We start from the raw sequence: 17,501 nt of genomic DNA on the forward strand, positions 1-17,501 counted from the left end.
ATTTAACCTAAAGGCCAAACATTTAACACATTCAAGAATGGTACAAATAAATCTGGAGGTAATTTGTTCATAATTAGTTAACTAGCTGCATTAGTGTATATCATTTTTTTATTCAAGAATGTTTCCTCTGAATTTTAGTAAATTTTGTACCCTGAAACATAAAACCTATTTTTAGAGCTCTAACACTTATTCTACTACTTTGTAAATCATGCTGAGAGATTGTCTATGATAATGGATTATGCTTCATTTTTGTACCCATCATATTTGTTTTCAGGACATGTAGAAGTGTTCTGATAATGTAGTACAGATTATTTTTAATGTAGGGAGAGAAGGCCTGAAACAACAGCTGTTTGACACATTTTAACATCCATTGATCTTTGAAAAACTGCAACAGGCAAGCAGCTTATCTTGCATGCACTTTGGGGAACAATGTGATATTTACAGTTAAAAGCATTACACATCCATATGTATAATTCATAAACTGAAAATTAGTTAAGGCCCCGAAACCCACTGACTGATAGTTTTTGCTTTCCATTTCCATTGCTTTGATGCTTCTAATGGCTTTCTCTCTGTACAACTCTGTTGTCTTCTATTACATGAAGCTCCTCTGCAAATTAAAAGCAGATCTCTTGGGACCTGATAGGGCGAAACTGTATAGTTTGGTGCTCAAGACTCTGGACTCTGGAACCAGACTGAGTTCTGATCTTAGTTCTGCAATGTACTAGCTAAGTAAGCTTGGGAAGTTTCCTGTCTTCTTGTGCCTCATTTGCCTTCTTGCACCTCTTCTCTCATCTAAAAATAGGACCAATGAAAGTGTCTGTATCATAGGGTTGTTGTGAAGGTTAAACAAAATAATGCCTACAAGTGCTGAATGAATGTTAGCCAATGTTAACCATAACAGAAAGTTAATTCTTCTGCTTTATAGTAATTGAAGTATGACCTACATTCAGCAAAATAGATGAATCGTAAGTGTACAGCTTGAAAAACTTTTACATATGTACACATCCATGTAACCACTACCCAGATTAAGATATATTACATTTCCATATGCCAAAAGAGTTCTTTGGTCTTCCTTCCCTAAAATACCCCACCGCCTTTCCTGAGATAACTGCTATGCTGGTCCTATCACTGAGATTTGATTTTCTGTTCTTTTTTTTTTTTTCAATGACCCACCTATTATTTTTTTTTTTATTTTTATTTATTGTCTATGTTGGGTCGTCTGCATGCAGGCTTTCTTTAGTTGCAGTGAGTGGGAGCTACTCTTTGTTGTGGTGTGCAGGCTCCTCATTGCTGTGGCTTCTCTTGTTGCAGAGCACGGGCTCTAGGTACATGGGCTTCAGTAGTTGTGGCACATGGGCTCAATAGTTGTGGCCCACGGGCTCTAAAGCACAGGCTCAATAGTTGTGGCACATGGGCTTAGCTGCTCCGTGCATGTGGGATCTTCCAGGAGCAGGGATCAAACCCATGTCCCCTGCTTTGGCAGGTGGATTCTTAATCACTGTGCCACATAGGAAGCCCTGATTTTGTCTCTTCTTAAACTTCATATAACTGTGTGTACATACATACAGGATGTACATACAGTGCATACACTTCTATGACTAACTTCTTTCATTCAACAGAAGTTTTTGAGATTCATCAGTTTAATATATGTACCATGAATTTGGCTTTTTTTTTTTTGCCACATAGTATTATATGAGTATGCCACATTTAAAATTTTCATTTTCTTATTAATTGATGTTTTGGTTGCTTAAATTAGACTTTTCTTAATCCATTATTCTAATGCTTAAATTCTCTTCTTCATTCTAATATAAAAGTGTAGCCTTTCATTAGTTTTAAAAAGGGGTAGAAATATTAGTCAGCCATAGAAGATAGTAAAGACCATAATTTACGTGTTTAACACAGAGGACCTAGAACTAGGGCTTTTACAAAATATAACATTTTAAAAATATATTACAATAAAGAGTTTAAAAAAATATATTATTTTTATAATATGACATAAACATAGTAAATACAAAAGAGTTTTAGTGGGTTTTTTTGTTTTTTAACCTCAGAGAAGGTGGGTGGTTTCTGTACACAACAAACAGGAGGCAAATCTTCACAGACAGTAACATGATTACAAAATAAACATCATTCTCTTCTTTTGCCGTAATGCCATAAACCTAGGTAATGAGTCACTAATTCCTTGGGTCCAGAGCATCCAGGATTTTCTCTATTCTTGGGTGTTATCACTGAAAGTACCATTTATTGAGGAGGATTCTCTAAGCCTTCTAAGGAAGAAAATACCAAAGTGTCATGTTTTTCTCCCCATCTCCCACTCAATACCAACAGGTTGCTTCCTTTGCATAAATCATCTTTAGACTGCAGTGATTTTAGCCATAGCCATTCAGCTAATGCTGAAAACTTCCATATTCTTGATTACCTTACTCCTGCTGCTCCTCACCTCTAGGTTACAAAGATGATTGGCATCTAATTTTCTAAGTCCATTGACTCTCTTAGTTGTATTCTCACAAAAGGTGAGGCCACTTGTCAATCTACAAGCATCCTAAATGACTCTAAATTGTATTCTGTAATGTCATAAGGGCAACATGCTTGCTGTATGAAATTACTAGTGACAGTTGATGGGGAAAGCAATGTGGTGAGATAATTAAAAATGCACCTGTGATCATATTATCAATAAAAATTAAAGTGGTCTGTCTTGGCCGACTTTCTCTGCTGTCATGTCCTATGCATGGATTCTAAGACTAAGAAGCATTTATTATGCCACAATGCTTTTAGAGGATAGATCTTATTCTTAGATATTGATATATTAGAAAGCATTTACTTATACAGAGTGAATGCAGATTTTTTTTCCTTATCAGAAAATGCAGACTTTAATATCATCTTTTAAGTAAAGAAGAAAAATCAGCTTGTAAATATGCAGTTTGCCAATTATTTTACTGACTTAAGAAATCATTTAAGAAAGTAGGGCCCTAATTTCAGAGGCATTTGACAGTTAAAGTTCCTTGCAAAGTATAAGTTTAGCAATTTCTTCTGAATAATTGTGGTACTCCTAGTTAAATCATTCTAGTAAAAAATAGAAGAAAACAAAATGTTATCCTAAAGAACAGCCCTAATTTTTTTCTTTGTAGACTTAATTATCTTACATAGATATTTGTAATTTCTATTTAGAAAGAAACACATGTTAAGAAGTATAAATATGCTATTTAAGCCCTGACTGGAACTATTGTCATTTAATAATTGTAGCCAATGTCCTCAGGAGAAGAGACTGGGCAGTAAATACTTGAATTTTGATCCTGTTTGTACTTTGTTCCGGCTACAATGTGTTTACTTGCAGTGCTTCTTGGGCTTTCCTCTTCCCTATCGCAGCCTTCCCTTTACTCAAGCATTTGGACAATGAAGGAGAAAAATGCTGCAAATTCTCCACAGAACTGTCTCTGGGGAGCTGCTAGAGTCGCATGTGCGTGCTGTCTGGGGCTAAAGTGGTACTGAGAACAGAGGTGAGGAGGAGACCAAGATGGTGTAGACAGATTGGCAAAAGTGAGATCCTCTTGGGAAATTTGAGGTGCTACCAGGTAGTGATGCATATAGAATTTTCATAAGATTTTCTGTTTATCATGTATCTGGACACATTTATGTATTTGAGGGAAAAAATGAGTAAAGCTTGAAATAACAATTTAAGCTGAGTAATTTCAGTGCAAAACCTCTTTGAATCTGGGCTCCTGAGGTCATGGTTTTCTAAGCTTTACTTTGTACGCAGCTATTTTTGCTTGAAGGTTTTTATTCTTTAAATATTTAACTGCATGAAAATGTTGACTAAGACATTTCTGTTATGATGAAAGTGAAATGTTGAATTATACTTGTGATAATTAAAGCATACTTTATGAATATTAGTTGTGTATATTAGGATCATTTGGGTTGCAATAAACACAATGAAATTAATTTTTATGAGCAAAAAAATAATAAAGTTTGATGGTAAGAGAATCTTGGATCAATTGTCCTGCCATACAATTTTACTATCAAAAGTGCCATGAAGACATTTCATAGATTAAACAAGGAAAAGTATGTTTTCACATAACTACAAGGACAAGGCTAGTTTCAGGTATGGTTGGATCACAGCTCAAACTCTGATTCTCTTAGCCCATCCTTCGTACCTTATACTAAGTATAAAGTGAGATGAACAGAACTGAACAACAGACCACATTATGACTTTTGTAGACCCTAGGCATTTTGCCTTCATGGATCACTTTCCCCATTAAAAAATAAAAAAAAAGATTACATTAATGACTGTAATGGTATAAAAAAAGAATATAATCCAGGCTGGATTATTATTATATACTGATTATTATTATGTTTCTTTTTTTTCTGATTCCAGAAGAAATAAAAACATTTTGTGGGACATTAAATGCTGGTATCCTGAGCCTGATGGATAAATCAAGCTTGCTGAACACAACCGATATGTTTGGTGTTTTTTCATAAGCTCTTCAAGATATTTCTGATATTTGTATTCCTATCCCTGAATTCCATGATGAGAAAATAGAGGATCAGCAAGGCTTGAAAACACACTGACCATTAATTGTAAGAATCAAGAGTTAAACCCACCCGTGTTGGACTTTTATACCCTCCAGTTTCTACTTTACCAGGTCCAATTTTTTTCTTGGTTATAAATATTTAAAATATTTCATCATCTTCTTAGCTCTCTACTGCCCGTTCTGCCCCTATTCTTTCTGTGCTCCACCACTCTTACGTGGAACTTAAGTCATCTGAAGTAACCTCTCAAGTAATCTCTGCTATCATCATCTTCTTCATCATGGAAGTATGTAGAGTGCACACTTCAATTTATACCAATGTATTTACTCCTTAAAATAAAATCTATGATATAGGCATTATTTTAAATCTTTAAGAGAATAAGCAGCTGAAGTCCAGAGCAGTAGAATAACTTGCCCAACTTGACTCAGGTGGCAAGTAGTAGACGCCTAGTGACATACGGAGGAAGCCTCTCTGGCTTGAATAATCCTCCAACTAACCCAACACTTAATCTTCTCTTCTGTCAAGTATTAGGTTCCATACAGTCTGTGTACCACATGTGTTAGCATTTATCACATACTTTTTATTTTTCTCTGTTTATTTATGGATATTAGTCTTGTCTCCTCAAAAGGAATATCAGTGTCTTGAAGACAAGTTAATCTTCCATGGCCAAAGCACTATGTATACTAAAAAACACATGGCATATATTTGCATGTATTATACAGAATAACTTTATTGAAGAAAATATGTCACTATAGCTGGAGCAATAGCAGGAATGTATGAAAACTGTAAAGAAGCACTACAAAATCAATAATAATTTTTTAATTTCACCTTTTAAAATGTTGCACCATTTTCTTGGAGTTTCAACTCAGTTCCATGGCCTTGCATATTCATGGTATGCAATGAATCTGTCATCTTTTTTTGTATTCTGAGAGCTGAAAGAAAATTATTTTAAATTTGAAAAGGAAGTTATTTTTCGAATATACTTTGTTTTAACTGAATGTATGTTTTCTTTTAAGAGAACAGTTCTGCTTTTTTCCCTCATGAGCAACGTCCCAAGCAGAAAAACTTAAAAAAGAAAATACACTTATTAGGATGTCCGCACATGATTTAAGAAAGGTGTGAATACCACCAATCACCATCTCCTTCACCATCAACAGAATGATTCACGTATTATTCATGCACCCTTGGACTGATGGATTTAATCCCTGAAGCATATGAATGTCCTTACTCTCTCAATGTGCCCAGGAATAAATTCTGTGGGCAATGTCTTCATGGCACTTTTGATAGTAAAATTGTATGGTAGGACAATTGATCCAAGATTCTCTGACCATCAAACTTTATCATTTTTTTGCTCATGAAAAGAAAAATAACTATACCTTTAGAGGTCTGTGGTATGACAATCTTTAGCCTCTCAGATTTAGTTTCCTCATATAATTTATGTAACTAATATATATTCAATACTGTCAATATGTCTAATCCTGCAATAGTCTTATGAGAAAATTTACATTATACTTGGTGTTTAAAACTTCAGTGCTTTCCAAATAATTTGAATCTTTCTGAAGAGGACAATGGAGGAATTCAGGAGTTTTATTTTCACCACCGACTTAATTACTTAAGTCTTTCAATCTGTGAAACAAGGGTGATTGTCATCAATTAAATAATTTCTGTTCTTTGAAAGACCTCTGTGTAATAGTGTTCAATAGTGTTGGTTCAAATTTGAATTCTGTGTAGACACAGCAAGTTAATTAAATTCACTGGCTTATTTTTACCACTTATAAAATTGGCATAGCAATGTTACCTACCTCCTGACAGTGTCAGATAATTAAATGTTATGTTTGGGAAGAGTCAAATCCTCAATAACTGGGAACTATTATTATTTGAAAATAATTCTGAGTTACTTTTCATAAAGTCCACTAAAAATCATGAATTTTTTGTTTTTTGGGTTTTTTTTTATCACTTACTACATTTTATCAGCGGATTGAAATGTTTTGATTTACTTTCCTTAAAATGGAGATAAAATATGCTTGAAATATATCATGGTACTAAATGTGAGAGGGATATAAGTATATGTTAAACTTGTTTATCCCCTCATAGAAGGGCTGTTTTAAGATGATAGAAAATGAATAGCACTCCCTAGAGGAAGACGGTCTAAAGGCATTGAGGACAGTACACATTCCAATAGAAAGAAACATAAGGAAAAATACAGACCTTCTGAACCATTGTGTGAGTATTTTCCAGTACTCCAAAAAGCCACAACTAACTAGCCTGTGTCTTTATGATTTATGATGTAATTATCCTTCAGATTTTTAGGTCACATTCCCTATGACAAATAAGGAGGTGAAGAGTAACCATTCTCACGGTATGTAAAAGTGGCTCAAAAATGAACTGCACAAATGCTGGAGAAAACGTACGTGCACTCTGGGTTTACTTCCAGCATGGGTAAAATCCTGAGGATTACACTCACCATCATCTTTATTTAACAAAAAAAAAGCATGTGAACTATTCTGGGTTTTTAAAACCTTTTTTCAACATTTCGGAGCATAGTTTTTAAGATTTATTTTATTGATTGATTGATTGATTGATTTAATTTATTGGCTGTGTTGGGTCTTCGTTTAAAAGATACTCGGTGCTCTACAAACAACAAGTGTTGTCATTGACACTTAAGAAATGGGAACTATTTGGGATGGGGAGAATGGAGCAAATTAGGAAATTAACTCAGACTTGAATTTAAGGCAAGATCCATTGTGTATTAGCTGTGCCACCTTGGGCAATTTACATAACTGCTTTCAGTCTTACTTTCTCATTTGAAAAATGGAAGTTTGTTGTAAGAATTAGAGATAATGTATACAAAGCACTTAGTGCTATGCCTGACATATAACATGGGCTTCATAAATGATGAATAACATTGTTTTTATTTTGACTATTACTGTTATCCAGCTATTAACCTCTCAGATAGTCAGAATCCAAGACCTTAAAAGGCATTTCCACAACTAAGAAGGTGCTGTCCTTTCACTTCCTTATTGTCTAAAGTTATTTAGTCCTTGATTAAACTTTGGTGGCTTCTTAGATACACATGCAGTTAATCTCTAGAGTAAATCTCATCTAAATTAGAGAGGCCTAGACACAAATGTCCTGACTGTTCAGATTATCAAAGCAGTTTATTTATTGCTAAAACCAGCATAGGACTAAAGAATGTGTTTATATAACTTAAGAAGAAATCCAAATTCTTTGAGACAATGGAAATAAACAAACATAAACCTAAATTTTTTAGGATGATAAATTTTTCAGGATGATACATACATGGCACAAAGGTAAATGTCGTATTTCCATTACTGCGTTATTGCATTTTTTAGACCACTGGCTTTTAATTCTGGGGAGGTTTTAGAAGGCACACAAATCAATCCTTACCCTAAATTTTGAAAGCTATTATAGAAGAGGTCGTAAAAATCACTTTGGGAATCGCCAAAGTTGAGCAACATCATTCCACTGCCTCTAACATTGATTTGTTGTTCTATTTTTTGAAACATTTATAATGAAAATGTATAGTTTCAATAACATTCTTTCCACGGTCTTCATTAACTTTATCATAATCTTTGCATCATATAATCAGTAACCAAACCAATTTTTTATTACTTTTTTGGTACTGAGAAATAAAGATATGTTGCAAAGTCTAATAGATCATTAGCTGCATAAAAATTGGTTCTTTCGCTTATTATTCATTGTCATATCTAACTATTTTGGGCTCACTCCCCTCAGTTTAAAAGGCAGACAAAAAATATCTGCCTCGTATTACTGAAATGAATAGTAAAGGAATGAAGTATGTTAAAATGAACATTAGGAGTTTTAAAAAGCGTAAGTCCATATTGCTTTCCCTCTGAATGGCATGACCACGATCCTGTTTTGCCTGAGGCTCAAATTACTCTTATGGTTACAGCATAATTACTAATAATTCCTCATTTTACCCTCAAAAAGTCCCAGTTTGTAAGATAAATATTACAGTGGTCCTACCTATGAGGGTCATGGGCCTCTCCAGACAACTGCTATTAATTTCAACACAGGTACATCCTCATAGGCAAATACCTACCTTTATGGTTAAAGGCAAATGCGTATCAGGACTCAAAGTGGTGGTGGTGGTTATTGATATTTGACTAGTAGTTTGCTGAGAAATAATTTGGTTTAGTGGATAAAACAGAAACTGTAGAGTCAGAGGGTTCTGAGCTGAAATGCTGTCTCTTCCAATGGTCTATATTCTTGAAACCTTTATCCAACTGCTAATTAAAGATTGCAGGTACAATAATATCTTTCTTACATTGTCATTGTATGGTTTAGAAATAATGTTATAAAACATGATAAAAAATCAACAGTTATATATGACATGCTTATATAAAATGTCAAATTCTCGTTAGTACATTGATTACTATGACCAAAACAGTTTTATGTAGGGAAAAATTGAACAAACATTTATGCACATTTCCTATATTCATGATAGAGGTAAGAAAGACTAGTGTTCTGGTCTTTGTTGTAAATGAGCCTCCTATGAAGTTGAGGAGACAGGTGTGTAAACTAAAATTAAGTCTATTTAAACATCTGCTGTCCTCAGTTATCCTCTTAACACACCACCTTATTCATTTTCTTCACAAAACTGATAGCCCTCAGTTATCCTGTTTATTTATTCCCTTGTATATTGTCTGTCTTTGCTCCACGGAGAACAGGCCTCTGGCTTGACTTGATCATACCACGTAATTCATAATATGAAAAGGAAAAATGGGCAGACCGAATAAAAATATTTGCTCACTGATCTATTTTCTCAAGATCCAGTAAAAGATATATGGAGGGAATTTATGCATCATGATAAATGAGAAGATGGTCAGAGTAGGAGTTAACAGAATGGACTTGAGATCTTCTTCTGACAGCTAGCTCGCTGTGCAACTTTAGGGCCATCTTGTGACATTATTCCACCTGTGTTTTCATTGAAAGAGGAAAGATTTTCAACTGCGATATTTCTAAGTTATCTTGTGATCCCCGCCCCCACCCTTCATTTCTAATGTTCATAAATGTCCCTTTTAATGTGTTGGTAGGTATAATATACAAACAATGAGACTTTGCATTTCTCTTTTTAATATATTGGAGTTCCACATAGATTTCACTTAAAGAAATGATACTGCTTTGAAAAAGCGTGAAGCTACCACTGTGGAAGGAGCACTATATGTGTAGCATAGGCCAAAGCCTATTTCTAGATAAGTAAGAACCTAGTTTATCTGTATCAGAGGAACCTGGAATATGTTGAAATTTCAGATTCCCAAGTCAGCCCAAGATCTAGTGACCCCAGATCTCTATGACACCTTAGAATAGGTATTTTTAAACAAACACCATAATACTATCCTAATGGAAACCAACATTTGATCATTCTTTGTCTGGAACCTACAAAGTCAGGGGTATCTACAGTGAAAATGAGGTGAGATGATGCCTACCACTTTATAAGCATGCTGTCTGAACATGAATCCAGTACAGAAGTGGGCAAAATTTGGAAACAGTGAAAAAGATTGAGTCCTGAAGACACTGGGTGATCCCTAACAGTGCTAGTTGTGTATGAAACTAGCACTATTCCAGGATTTATAAGTCAATAAAATCTATCTTTGCTTAAGTACAATTTCTACCACTTGTGAATGATTCTGCTAATGTAGCGTTTTAGTCAGTCTTCCTTAGAAGCTGCTATTCCTATAGAGACATATGCAAAAAGAGCAAGGCTATACAGGTTGTCTTGGTCCTTCTTTTTTATTGATGTTCTAGTATTTGTTTTGTCTGCTCACTGTCCGTGCTATACTGTTTGTTAAATATTTTGAGTATCAGCCCTATTGAAATGCAGGTTTTCTGTTATTAGTTATTGCTGCCTCCTCTGAATATTAAGAAAGTAAAAATAAAATACAAATTGTATTATGTAATAGAAATACTGGGCAACTGTGTTGAGAACCATTGTCTGACTTGAGTTGGTGGAATCACCCCTGAGTATAGTGAGATTAATTGTGGAATTTTTTAGCTAGAGTTTTCAAAACAAAACAAAAAAGCAAAGAAAAAAACCACACCAGAAACTCATGTTTAATCTACATTGGCTGGTTTAAGTGTTTTCCTGCTTAAAATTGAGAGGATGGGCAAGACGAGCTGAAAAGACCCTTTCAGCTTAAAACTTCCAAGATTCTAAGCTAATTAGGAGCCTTTGAATTTAAAAAACTAGACTTTGATAGATTAAGATTAGGTTGTTTTGCTTGACTGCGTAAAATTAAGTTTAGCACCTGCTTTATGGTGATAATTGGTCACATCAACCATTATTCAACTTTACGATCCATTATTTTAATTAACATGAAATATACCATTGTTTTCCCTGAAAGGCTATGGCATCTTGTGGGAAGCTGCTGTTGGTTACCTCAAGAGCATGAGATTGAATGTGGCTAGATGTTGAGATGGGGATAGGTTACCAACATCTTTATGTGGCTAAATGTTATTTAACTTGCAAAAGAGACGTACTTTTGTAATTAAAATAGTGAAGCAGGATAGAATTTTTAATTAAAATCTAGGCATAGATCACCATCCTATGTCTGTCAGCACATCAGATAAGTACAGAAAATATTTGATGCATAAATATGTCAGTGGTCTACACTTTGTGAATGAAATATTCTGGTAAAATCAATATGTTTTTCATTTATAGGAAACATGATTTTGGAAGCTACACTATGGGCACAAAAATTGTTAAATATGTATTTCAAGATATACTTGTCCCTTTAAAACATAAAATATAAAAATTTTAATGCTTAACGCTATAAATGTGACTGCTGTAATGCTACCTGACTGAATCACGTTTTGAATGAAATATAACTTATGAATGTCTAAAGTGCACTTGAATTAGTCTAAGAGTTTGGCAAAGAAAAACTAAAGTGGTTCAAATGTATTGAATTTTTAAAAATAAGTACATGGAAGCAATACATTTCCTACAATGAAATTGGACAATCAGAATCTAATGAAATTAGAAAACCTGGTCAGAAATATAAGGACATAATAAATAAGGGTAATTATAAAATATAGCAATTTCGACATTTCTTTTTTATTGTTGCTCTTCTATTTAAGCAATAAATTATTTAATTTCATTTAAGGGAGTATTCATCTTTTCTCTGAAATGAGAAGAGTATTGATTTAGGTAAAATGTCAACAATTTGATTTATTATTTAAAATTGAAGTTTTATGATTCCAGTTGTCAAAATGAAATATGATTAGTGTGTAGGTTGCTCCGTGAGAAGTTCTCCTATTGCCATTGTCACTATTAGCACAGTAAGTTCAACTAAGAGATTCAGTTGTTTCTTTTGACCTTTAATAATATAAATATCATATGTATGTTGGCTTATATATGTGTGTGTGTGTGTATATATATACACATACATATATATAATCAATTTGTAAATTAAAATTTCTCTATATCAGTGACATGGTTTTGAAGTATGAAAGAAAAGAGGGATTAAATGTACAGAGGCACTGAATCACAGAGTACTTAATACTTTATTATTTTTTTAAACTGAGGTATAGTTGATAAACAATACTATATAAATTACAACATAGTAATTCACAATTTAGAGGTTATCGTCCATTTATAGTTATTATAAAATATTGACTATATTCTCTGTGTTGTGCAGTATGTTCTTGTAGCTTATTTATTTTATACATAGTAATTTGTACCTCTTAATCCCTTACCCCTATCTTCCCTCCCCCCCCTTCCCTTCTCCACTTTGGTAACCACTAGTTTGTTCTTTATATTTGTGAGTCTGTTTCTTTTTTGTTGTTGTATTATTTACATTCCACATATAAGTGATATGATACAGTATTTGTCTTTCTTAGTCTGACTTATTTCACTTAGCAAAATACCCTCCACATCCATCCACATTGTTGTAAATGGCAAAATTTTATTCTTTTTATGTCTGAGTAGTATTCCATTGTGTGTGTGTGTATACGCGCATGTGTGTGTGTGTATACGCGCGCGTGTGTGTCTATAGAGATATAGACACACACATGTCACATCATCTCCTTCCATTCATCTGTTGACGGACACTTAGGTTGCTTTCCATATCCTGGCAATTGTAAGTAGCATTGCTATGAACGTTGGTGTGCATTTATCTTTTTGAATTAGTGTTTTCAGTTTTTACGGATATATATCCGGGAGTGGAATTACTAGGTCATATGATAGTTCTATTTTTAGTTTTTTGAAAACACTCCATGCTGTTTTCTACAGTTGCTGCACCAATTTACATTCCCACTGACAGTGTACAAGAGGTGCCTTTTCTCCACATCCTAGCCAACATTTGTTATTTGTGCTCTTTCTGATGATAGCCATTCTGACGGGTATGAGGTGATATAACATTGTGGTTTTAATTTGCATTTCCCTGATGATTAATGATGTGGAACATTTTTTTCTTGTACCTGTTTTCCATCTGTATGCCTTCTTTGGAAAAATATCTATTCAGGTCTTCTGCCTATTTTTTAATCAGGTTGTTGGTTTTTTCATGTTGAATTGGAAGAGCTGTTTATATATTTTGGATATTAACCAAAAAATATATTAATATATATTAATACCAGTCATATTATTTGTAAACATTTTCTCCCATTCAAGTACTTAATATTTTAAATGTCATAGATGTATCAGTCTACTTGCTAGACTCAAAGACCTACACAGTACAACTTGATTGTTCTCATGGAAATAGATGACTCCACCCATCTGAATTCTGGTCTATAAACTATTTGTGAGAAAAAATTTAAATACTACAATCATTCAAATAGTACCGTCCAATCCTACCATTTATGACAGAAGAAGAAACCTCTTCACACTAAATTGTACAGTTTGATCTTGCCTAATTGTAAGTCTCCCATCAAATCGCTGTTTGCTTACGTCAGACAGCATGGCACCTTCACGTTTGTTCTAGACCCTCTACACTATTAATGAATGAGACTTCTGTTACATTTACTTTCAATTCCTATCTCCTGAGTCCCAACCCAGAAAATATAGCAATTTATTATAGCAGTGAAGAATGTAGCCATATCCCAGTCATCTTTTATTTGAATTGAAAATTTGGGCTTATATAGTTTCACTCCAATCAAAATGAAGCCAAGTTTTTGTGGAAGAGGACAGCTGCCTCCATTTCAAAATATGTATTCCCTTTTCCACTAAGTGAATACTGTTTGAAAACACTTTCCTTTCCACTGTATCAGCTGACTGAAACAAGTTCTCGTTTAGCACCTATAATTAATAAAATGTTTAAGTTAAATATTCTTTAAAAACCTCAAAATTTCTATTCTATTCAAATAGTCTAAATGCTTTAATGTGATAATGACGTTTGGAAATGTATGAAATACGACTTTTTGGAAATCAATGAAGCTTTTGCCAATAGATCATACTTTGCTTTGTCCTGTACTTGAAGACAAAGGTTGTAGAGTCCAGGAGTAGCCACATTTAAATATTAAAAGCATCTTCGAGAGCAAGAAATTCAAACAGATAACCTTAGAAGTGACCATGCAATATGAGTGTACTGTGTGACTTGAAGTTGAAAAACCTCATCATCTTGCAACTAGTAGTGCCACTTAGCTTGTTCAAACTACAATCATGACCTGAAAACCTGGTCACCACCAGCACTTCCTTCACAATTTCTACAAAGACACATATTTGGGATCAAAGTCTCCCCTCCATTCTCTACCACTTCTCTACTCCAGGACTCCTTGACCTCACCCTTTCTTTACTTTTACTAGAAGCAACAATCAGGAAAATCAAAAGCCTCCTTTCCTGTGTCCACATATAAATTATATTCCCAATAGCTCAAGAATGATTCCAGATTGTATTAGTTGGTGAAATTTTTCTGTAGTCCTGAGTTGGCCTATGAAACTATTAAATTTGATTTTCCATTATATCCAAAGTACCTCAGCAAGTCATCTTACATGTAACAAAACATAACAAGAGCAAATATCCTCTCCTTCAGAAGCTCAGACGGAGATTCAGATATGTACCAAACTTTAAAAAGAAACCTACCTACGTTGAACTCTAAGCAAAGTAGCACCGACTTTATTTTTCTCTACTGCACATCCACTATGATATTTACCAAAATAGAGCTTTGTTCAAATTAGTTACCAACAATCAAAAGACCCTTTCTTTTATTATTATCAATGAAGTATTTTTTTCTACTGTATGTTATTATTTGGGATAGAAAATGTTGTTACTATAAACCAATACCTGGTAGATAGACTCTCTCCCAAGCTCAGATTCTTTTTCCCACAGAGGCCTTTCTAACACCCAACTAAATCTGCCACACAAGAGCCAGTTATTTTTTTCTTCTGGACATGTGCCCAGGAGTGGGATTGCAAGACATATGGTAACTTTATTTTTAGTTTTTTAAGAAACTATACTGCTATCCATACTGTTCTCCATAGTGGCTGCATCAATTTACATTCCCACCAACGGTGTAGGAGGGTTCCTTTTTCTCCACACCCTCTCCAGCGTTTATTATTTGTAGACTTTTTGATCATGGCCATTCTAACCAGTATGAGGTGATACCTCATTAGAGTTTTGCATTTCTCTAAAAGGTACATGCACCCCAGTGTTCATTGCAGTACTATTTACAGTAGCCAAGACATTGAAGCAACCTAAATGTCCATCGAAAAATGAATGGATAAAGAAGATGTGGTACATATATACAAAGGAATATTAGCCATAAAAAGGAATGAAATAATGCCATTTGTGGCAACATAGCTCGACCTAGAGATGATCATACTAAGTGAAGTAAGCCAGACAGAGAAAGACAAATATCATGTGATAACACTTATATGTGGAATCTAAAAAACAAATGATACGAATGAACTAATATACAAAACAAAAATAGACCCAAAGACATAGAAAACAAACATAATTACCAAAGGGGAAAGGTGGGGAGGGATAAATTAGGAGTTTGGGATTACTGTATAACCACTACTATATATAAAATAGATAACCAACAGGGAGCTACTGTATAGCACAGGAAACTATACTCAATATTTTGTAATAACCTATAAGGGAAAAGAATCTAAGAAAGAATGTGTGTGTGTATGTGTATAATGGGATCACTTTGCTGTACAGCTGAAACTAACACAACATTGTAAATCAACTATACTTCAATTTAAAAAAAAATTTTTTTAAAGAGCCAGGTAGCTATTTTGATCAAAAACTCTTATCTCTGAGTAATATTGGCAGCCTTATTCTTAAAATTATGACGCCTAAGAAGACAACAGTACTTCAGAATCTTTCTAAATTGGCACCATCCAATGGAAAATGCAAGTCACATATATAACTTAAGCATTCTAGTAGCTACACGTAGAAAAGTGAAAAGAAACATAAAATTAAAGTATATTTGTTTAACACAGTATATTCAGTGTGTTATCATTATGACCTATAGAGAATATTTTAAAATATTGAGATATTTTATATTCTTTTCACATTCTAAGTCTTCAAAGTGTGTTGTGTGTTTCACACTTTCAGCACATCATAGTTTGAGCCAGACGTTACAGGTGCTCTATAGCCAAATAAGCATAAAATGTTTGATGTGCAGTTGCTGTAGACACCTGCAATGGACATGCTTAATACACCTCATAACATCCCCAAGGAAGTCAGGACCTTAGGGAACTTTGTGCTGTACCGTTAAGACCTAGTAAGAAAGGACACATAAAACACTGGAGTAATAATCATGGTGAAAGATACTGGTTGCTGAAAACTCCTGTTTGCTGCAGATGGATTTTATATTTGGCCGGTTAATGTGATTCCCATTGAGGGAATAAACTAATAGTTGGAATTTGATAGACTCTCCAAAGTTAAGGTGATTAGACTTAAGAGCTGGAAAAAGTAGGACCAACATGGAAACTTTCATGAATGTAAGTAATAAAACATACTAATAAATGTGTCTCTTGCTGTGTTAGACTTCAGGCAAAACATGCAAAAGAGTTCATTTTAAACACTGAGATATGTAGTCACAAGGAGCTGAATGTTAGACAAAATTTAGTAACTTTGTTTCTATACTTCAGCTTAAAATTGAAAGGATAGAAAAATGTAAAAATACAGATAAAATAAGTAGTAAGAGGATTAATCACAATCTTTCACTGTTTTTCCTTTTATCATATTTTGATTGTAAATTCAATCTTCTCTTGGAAATTAGAGGAAGTAGATGATAGGAAGGAGACCCAAAACACCATAGTACTACATACTCTGTATGTTTTTGATCTCCTTTCCCTGCCTGTCCCACCTTCAACACACACACCCACACCCATGCCCACCCCCTAACACACACATTCTCACACACACACTCTCGCCTTTTCCACCCACCCTCTCATCTAGGGGAAAGTGAAAATGATATCACAGAGTAAAGGAAAGCCTGGACTTTGTAAATATAGGCTCTTGTTGTTTTATTGTGTGGCCATGGCTGTTGTTTGTCTAATTTTAAACTTTAGGGATTCGGTGATACCTAGCTACCTGATTCTTAAAGCAAATTTCTAAAGGAATGTTGTTCTAATCCTTCAGCCTAATCACCCACAATTGGAATATCCAAGGCAGAAAACTGAATTAATAGCGGTACCTGTGTGTCAATCTGAAGGGGCCACAAGAGCTTCTGTTCCCATTTAATCTCTTAAAAATTAGATGCCAGAAACAATCTTTTATTTATCTTTCAGTAGTCTGTCCCTTAAAGCATAGTATCTGAAAATCATATTTAAATCTCTTAAACCGCACAAGGGTTAACAAAGAAAGTGGATGCAACCATTCTTTCCTCTTTGCTGGACAAGAGCTGACAAGAATCATTGGAAAAGGGGATGAAGGCAGGAGAAGGTGTCTCTTAGTGTTTAGAATTCACAGATCGCAGGAAAGCAGCTACATTTCCATCTGTGTTTGTCATCTGCTATGTTACTTGCTAGACACCCAATGTGTGGGT

The sequence above is a fragment of the Hippopotamus amphibius genome, chromosome 2, assembly GCF_030028045.1.
Source record: "Hippopotamus amphibius kiboko isolate mHipAmp2 chromosome 2, mHipAmp2.hap2, whole genome shotgun sequence".
NCBI lineage: Eukaryota > Metazoa > Chordata > Mammalia > Artiodactyla > Hippopotamidae > Hippopotamus > Hippopotamus amphibius.